This window comes from Crocodylus porosus, unplaced genomic scaffold (assembly GCF_001723895.1).
Source record: "Crocodylus porosus isolate Cpor-Errol unplaced genomic scaffold, CroPor_comp1, whole genome shotgun sequence".
Classification (NCBI taxonomy): Eukaryota; Metazoa; Chordata; order Crocodylia; family Crocodylidae; genus Crocodylus; species Crocodylus porosus.
Genome location: NW_017728931.1, coordinates 13718816 through 13725804, shown reverse-complemented (window position 1 = coordinate 13725804; position 6989 = coordinate 13718816). Strand labels below are relative to the sequence as shown.

General features: G+C 44.3%; 1 protein-coding gene across 3 annotated transcripts in view; it reads left to right on the top strand.

Annotated features, from left to right (window-relative positions):
• Window positions 1-6989, top strand: part of CCDC91 (coiled-coil domain containing 91) — a 340351-nt gene that overhangs the window by 228723 nt on the left and 104639 nt on the right. The gene's annotated exons all lie outside the window — the stretch shown is intronic.

Sequence of the window (6989 nt, the reverse complement as noted above, 5' to 3'; positions counted from 1 at the left end):
ATTGGATGCTTATCTTGCTGGGATCCTATGACCCCAGCTGACTTCCTGCCCTTTGGGCGGGGGGCTGGACTCAATGATCTTCTGAGGTCCCTTCCAGCCCTAATGTCTATGAAATCTATGAATTCTGTGAGCCATGGGCCATGGCATAGGAGGGGTTCAGATCGGTAGATAATGCCCCCTGGCATCGGGGCAATGAATGGTTGGCCTCCTGCTTAATGTATCATGTAACATTCGAGTTGTGGCAGGACAGTCAGGGCAGACTGCCATAGGTAGGTGGGTGGGCTAATTTGAGATCTATCCCCAGGAAGGCCCCCTGTCACAGTTTTAAAAAAAGGCCGTATCACCAGAGCCATGTTCATCGACATAACAGCTGCCTACAATACAGTTAACCACTGACAACTTCTCCACAAGACCCGGGGAATGACAAGAAAATATACACCTTACAGAGCTGATACAAACCCTGCTCAAAAACAGCCTTTTTTGTCAAACTGGATGGGAAGCAAAGCAGATGAAGGCAACAGATTAATGACCTTCCCCAGTGAAGCTTACTTGCACTGCTGTCCAAAACCAGTTTACCTTGAAGTTACCCTCGTTCAAACCCTCTTAAAACAAAAAACACATCATGAATACAAAAGCAAAGGTGAGCACTCGTAACAACATTTTATATAGGCTCCTCAACTCAAAATGGGGAGCTAGCCCCTCAGTCATCTGAACTACTGCTCTGACTCTCAGCTTTTCCTCTAGTGAGTATGCATGCCTTGTCTGGGAGAGAACTATACATGCTAAGCATTTTGACCCCATTCTGAATGATAGCTGCCAATGAATAACAGGATGTCTGAAGCTTACCAACCTAAACAGTGTGTACCTGCTGTCTGGCATTGTTTTGCCTGACATTAGAAGAGCTTTGGCTAGCAGAATAGAATGATTCAGAAAAGCTAAAAATGAGAGACACTTGCTGTACAACCAGCACACCAATGACTGAAGTCACACAGGAGGCTTCCTTACCAACACCCAACCTCTCAAAGCAACACACAAGGAGACACAAATACAGATGAGAGCCTGAAGAAAGTACATGTCACTAAAAAAATGGACATTCAGGTGACCAAATCCTTGCCACCAGGAGCTGACAAACCATGGCAAAGGTGGTGATGTCTCAACTGCCTATGCATGGGGTTGGACTTTCCCAGGAACTAATGAAGAAATGGGGTTATACCATTGGTTCAACCACCTGTGACTGTGGCAGAGCCTCAGACTATGCAACCCCTGCTGCAGTGCCCACTGCTTGAAGATACAAATACAATGAGATCTCACAACATACAATAAACAAGCACAAGCACGTGTAACGAAATGGTCAAATGTGGTGTAGAGACATGAGAAAACAGCCATAGATTTGTAATTATAGGGTTTTTCTTCTTTTTTCTACTCCTGCATACATACAATAAAATAGCATCATTTTGCAGACATGCGTCAGTGGCATTTTCCAGAGAAGTCCTTTCTGGAGGGAGGAAAGAATATTCTTTATAAATCAGTGGGAAAATCCCAGTTATTTTTAATAGAACTAATTTAATCTAACAAGATAACACTATTATTTACTCCATGAACCTTTTTCATTAATATGCAGTGTTAATTCTACCATACTTCAGGTTGAAATATAATTTTATCTAACATATTCTGAACCTGGAACTTTAAAAATTCCACTAGGCCTGTGTGGTGAAAAGTATGATGTTCCCATGACAATGTTTCAGAAGTACAGGTGGAATTTTAAGGAATCCCTGATTAATAAATATTATACTTAGGGAAAATGTTGTTGTGTCATTGGAAAAGTGTTATTTGGTTGGAAAAGATTCTTAAATTAATCTTCAAGCAAAGCAAAGAAATCTTTGGCGATAACCATCACCTGAACTTAGACTTTTTTTTGTTGTGCTTTGTTTCTTTGTATCCTCCTAATTATGTTAATTATTTTTTTCTGAATTCATATTAGAATGGACTACTAGACTTTATTGGAATGCAATTTAAATACTGCAATAAAGTATTTGTTTTCTTCTGTGCCTGCCAATTTTTGATATGCCACTTAGTGGTGTACCTTCTGGGATTATTTGATTCCAGTTTTAGAAACACAATTCTGTAAAATCACAGGAAAGAATATTTATAACGGATGTGCAGCAGAAGAATACAGTTTTTCTGCTATAATTTTTAATAACTTTATTTAATAAAGCATATTGGATAAAGATGGATCCTTCAAGCATACCCTCATCATTTCCAAAAAGATTTTTTTTAAAGCAATTCCTGAGTTTTTTTCAGCCTGTAATGAGGTAATGGCCTTATATAAAAGCAACAGATAAAGGTATGTGTTTATTTCTCATATGCAGTCAGGAAATATTGTGGCTTATAAACCACAGTCAAAAGGTGGGTTGGTTTCCAATTTTTGTTTCTCATAAACAATTTAGTTGCAACAGTGTACTTCGCTTACATGATGAAAAGTAGGAGTGATAGAACTATAACAAGTTTAGATTTATTCTGTGATTTTGTAGTGCTTTGATTAAAATACAGTTTGAATTGGAATGTATCATTGTAAGCAAAAGGAAAAGCAAGGCAATAAACCCATTGCCTTGTTTTTCTCTTCCACCCCCTCTGCCTTTTTCAGCCCCTCTTCTTACTTCCCCAGTCTTTTATATTTAATACACTCCTGTTTGATAACTTGGTTTCTGCATTTCCTTTCATAGCATCTGACAAAGTGAGCTTGTTGCTCTTAAAAGCTTGTGCTTCCCTGATTCAGTTAGTCTATAAGAGTGGTGCTTAACTCCTAGCCTGTGGGACAGATCTAGCCCATGGAGCCATGTTATCTGGCCTCTGGGACTCCCCACAGGCCAGATATTTGATGGTGAAAAGTGGCAGCAACATTACTTGCTGCTCCCCTACTGCCAAATTTCTAGACCTGTGGGAAACTTGTGGGCCAGATAACATAGCTGTACACACTAGGTCAGGCTGGTGCATGGGGTTAGTCTGCAGCTGGACTTTGGGTGCACGGGGTTTGGCTGGCATGGGTCTGCACCCAACAAGCAGGCCCAGGATGGTGGACCAACTCTGTGCTATTCATCTGGCCTGTGAGGCTAGAAGGTTGGGCCCCACTCATGCATATGGCACAACTTCACCTTGTATTCTGCCTAGCTTTAAATGTGTTTAGGTGCTTTCCTGAATCAGGACAAAGAGTACTAATGGGCAACTAATCAGGCTAGTGTGGCTCACCTGAATGTTGGTCTTCAAATCCAAAGGTTATTGGTTAAATCTCTGTCTCTAGCATGCTTTACACCTGAGTTTTCCTTTCCCAAAGAAGCCTATCCCTGATGTTTCTTCAGATTCAATAAGGACAAGTACAAAGTCCTGCACTTAGGATAGAAGAATCCCATACACTAGTACAGGCTGGGGGCTGACTGGCTGGGCAGCAACTCTGCAAAAATGGACTTGGGATTTACAATGGACAGTAAGCTGAATATGAGCCAGTGTGCCCTTGTTGCCAAGAAGGCTAATGGCATACTGGGCTGCATTGGAAGGAGCTCTGCCAGCAGATCAAGGGAAGTGATTGTTCCCCTCTAGTCTTCATTAGTGAGGCCACATCTGGAGTCCTGCATCCAGTTTTGGGCCCCCCACTACAGAAATAATGTGGGCAAATTGGAGAGAATCCAGCAGACTGTAACAAAAAATGGTTAGGGAGTTGGGGGACATGACTTCTAAGGAGAAGCTGAGGCAACTGGTCTTATTCAGTGTGCAGAAGAGAAAACTGAGAGGGGATTTAATAGCAGCCATCAACTACCTGAAGGGGGCTTGAAAGGGGATGGAGTTAGACTGTTTACAGTGGTGGCAGATGACAAAACAAGGAGCAATGGTCTCAACGTGCAGCAAGAGAAGTTTATGTTGGGTATTAGGAAGAATTTTCTCACTAGGAGTGTAGTGAAACACTGGAACAGGTTACCCAGAGTGGCTGTGGAAGCTCCATCTTTGGAGGTTTTCAAAACCCAGCTAGAAAAAGCTTTGGCTGGGATGATCTAGTTGGATGGTCCTGCTTTGAGCAGGGGGTTGGACTAGATGACCTCCTGATGTTCCTTCCAACCCTAATTTTCTATGATTCTATGAACTGCCAGTTATAAAAGTGATAAACTAGAGGCATTTATACATCATCTCCAGGAGAGTGTGTATGTGTGTGTGTGTGGGGGGGAGGACAGTCTAATTAGAGTGGCCCTAAGAGCTGCTCAATTAAAGCACCCAGAACAGCTCATGTATCACTGTCCCCATGCTTAAAAATGGCAGTGGGGATGCTTTATCTAAAATTCATTCAACAAGCTTTAGATGAAGCACCCCCACTGCCATTTTCAAGTGTGGAGACGCTGATACACGAAATGCTAGGGTCTGCTGGAGCGTAGCAATTATCACTGTAATTACAGTGTGCTGGAGCTTCCTCGCTGCTCATGTATAGGCATCCCAGGATTCTTATACAGGAGAAAAGGATTCTTTAGGAAGCAAATTTGGCTGAATGAGCTTTGGATGCCTATATACAAGCACAGAGGCTGTTCTGATGCACTGTAATTACAAATTCAGTCTGCTGGAGCATGGTGATTACAGCCTCCATGTCTCCTGTATCAGCATCCCTGCAGTTCAAAGTGGCAGCAGAGGTGCTTGAACTAAAGTTCGTTTGACTCAAACAAGCTTTAGTTCAAATGCCTTCACCATTTTGAAGTGTGGGGAAGCTGCTCTAATTAAAGCACCCCACCCCTGGACCATGTATAAAAGTGCCTTTTGAGATTGACTTGACATGTCAACCTTTACAGTGATCTTTCCAGAGCAGACTTGAGGCATGCTGGTGAGACTCTATGGATACTTTGTCACTAGCACAGTCTGTGCTGTCCTTGTTCTGAGAGAGGCAAGAATTTCTTAGGGTGATATCTTTATTGTACCAATTACATAGTTGGGACAAAGTTAGGCAAGCTTTTGAATGCACTAAATTTTTTGTTAAGTCTCTGATTGCAGGAAGCCAGGTACAGCATAGTGAAACATAGGTGGTTCAATAAAAGATATCACCCTAAGAAATTCTTGCTGGATTTTTTTTCACAGGGGGCTGTGAGTCGAAAGTGAGAGGCACTCTCAGGGCCTCTGCACATGCCGGTGTGGAGCTGATGCTGGAGCCCAGCACAGCTGTTTGGAGCCTCCCGGCTGCAGCCGGCCCCGGCTCTGGGGAGCTGTTGCCAGCTGGAATCCCGGGCTGCTCCCAGCAGGCAGTTGGGAAGCTGCAAGCCCTGCTGGGAGCAGCCCAGGCTGTGTTGCTGGCAGCAGCTACCAAGAGCCGGGGCTGGCTGTGGCATGCCATGCTCAGCATGCATGCCACAGGTTGCCAACCTCTGGTCTAGAGTGAGGAGCACTAGCAGGGCTGAAGGGGTGTGGCTCAGGAGTGAGGGGCACTGGCAGGGCTGAGGGGCTGTGAGAGGCATTGGCAGGGACAAGGGGCCATGGGTCCAGAGTGAGGGGCACTAGTAGGGCTGGGGAGCTGGGGGTCACCAGTAAGGGGCACCAGCAGGGCTGGGGGGCTGTGGCTTGGGAGTGAGGGGCAGGAGCAGGGCACTAGCGCTCAGCTCCACAAAGCAATTGGCTGGGGGAGGGAGGGGAGAGGAGGAGACAGTCACAGCTGGACCCACATTCTGGTAAACTAAGGGAGCAAGGGGAATTGTGATTTTCCATGGAAAAACGAAACAAAATCAAACACCAACATTTCTAGGTATTTAGAATTTATTATAGTATTTGAGTCACTGGGAGACTTCCAAATTGCTTTGCTTTAAAATTGTAAATGTATCAATAAAACATTGTGTGTGTATATGTCTCTGTGTGTGTGTATATACACACACACGTTATGTTATTAGTGGCATTTCATTTTAATCATGAAAACACACATGTTTTAGAGGGGTTTAATCAGAGAAAACCAGGATCTCTAGATTAGCTAAATCACCATTAGGAATGTCATTGCTTTTGTCCCTCACATCTTTTCTCCTTTTTGTTTTCTGGGGATTTTTTTTTCTTTTTCTCAGCTTACATCTCAGATTCTCAGCCTTGGGGATATATTAATATAGCTTCACAGTAATTTTGGATTGCACTTACTTTTTGCTCCAGCCAAGAACAGGAACTATGAAACAGTGCTCCAGTGAGTCTGCTACAAGGGGCTCCTAGTGTAGTTAGTTTGCCTTTGAATCTAGTTCGTTGCACATAGAGCCAGCCCAAAAAGAGAACTGTCAGTGATCTTAAGATCTTCCAAATCAGTTTCCCTCAGCAGTTGGGAAGCTGAAGTGTTTTGCATCTAACAATGGTGAAGCTTAATGACAGTGTAATCTTTTCTCAATTTACAAGGTAAGTGCATCAATCATGACCAGGGATCCTGGTTTTCTCTGATAAAAAATAAAAATAAAAAAAAATAAAAAAATCACAAATTCTCTGATAAAACCCCCTAAATCCATGATTAAAATTAAGCCCCCCCACAGCACCACCACCCCCAGCCCTGCTGGTGCCCCTCTTTTGTGTGTGCACCTGTGCATGTATGCTATTGGCCATTAAGGGAAGCTGCATATGGAGGAGCTGAGCCCAGTCAGGCTGCTAGCACCACTTAGGTTCCACGTGCAGCCAGCCTTGTACTCCAGAGGTGAGTGGGGGGTTTGCAGCTGGCCAAGCTGGCTGTAAACTCCCCACCTATCCCCCCTGCTCCCAGCCCACTGCAAATCCCCCCCCAGGTCCTGCAACCCACACAGCTCCCAGCCGGCTGCAAACCTCCCAGCCCAAAACTTTCCTTTCTCTAGTTTCTCCCCCTTATCCCTTTGGCCCACCCCCTATCTTCTGTCTTGGCTAACACTCACACTTATGGGAGGCTGCTTCAGGCTCACTCTTCTTGCTGGAGGTAAGTGGGGCTTGGGGGTTGTGGGGCAGGGCTGGGGGGAGGGAAGCTGGCTAGGGGGTTT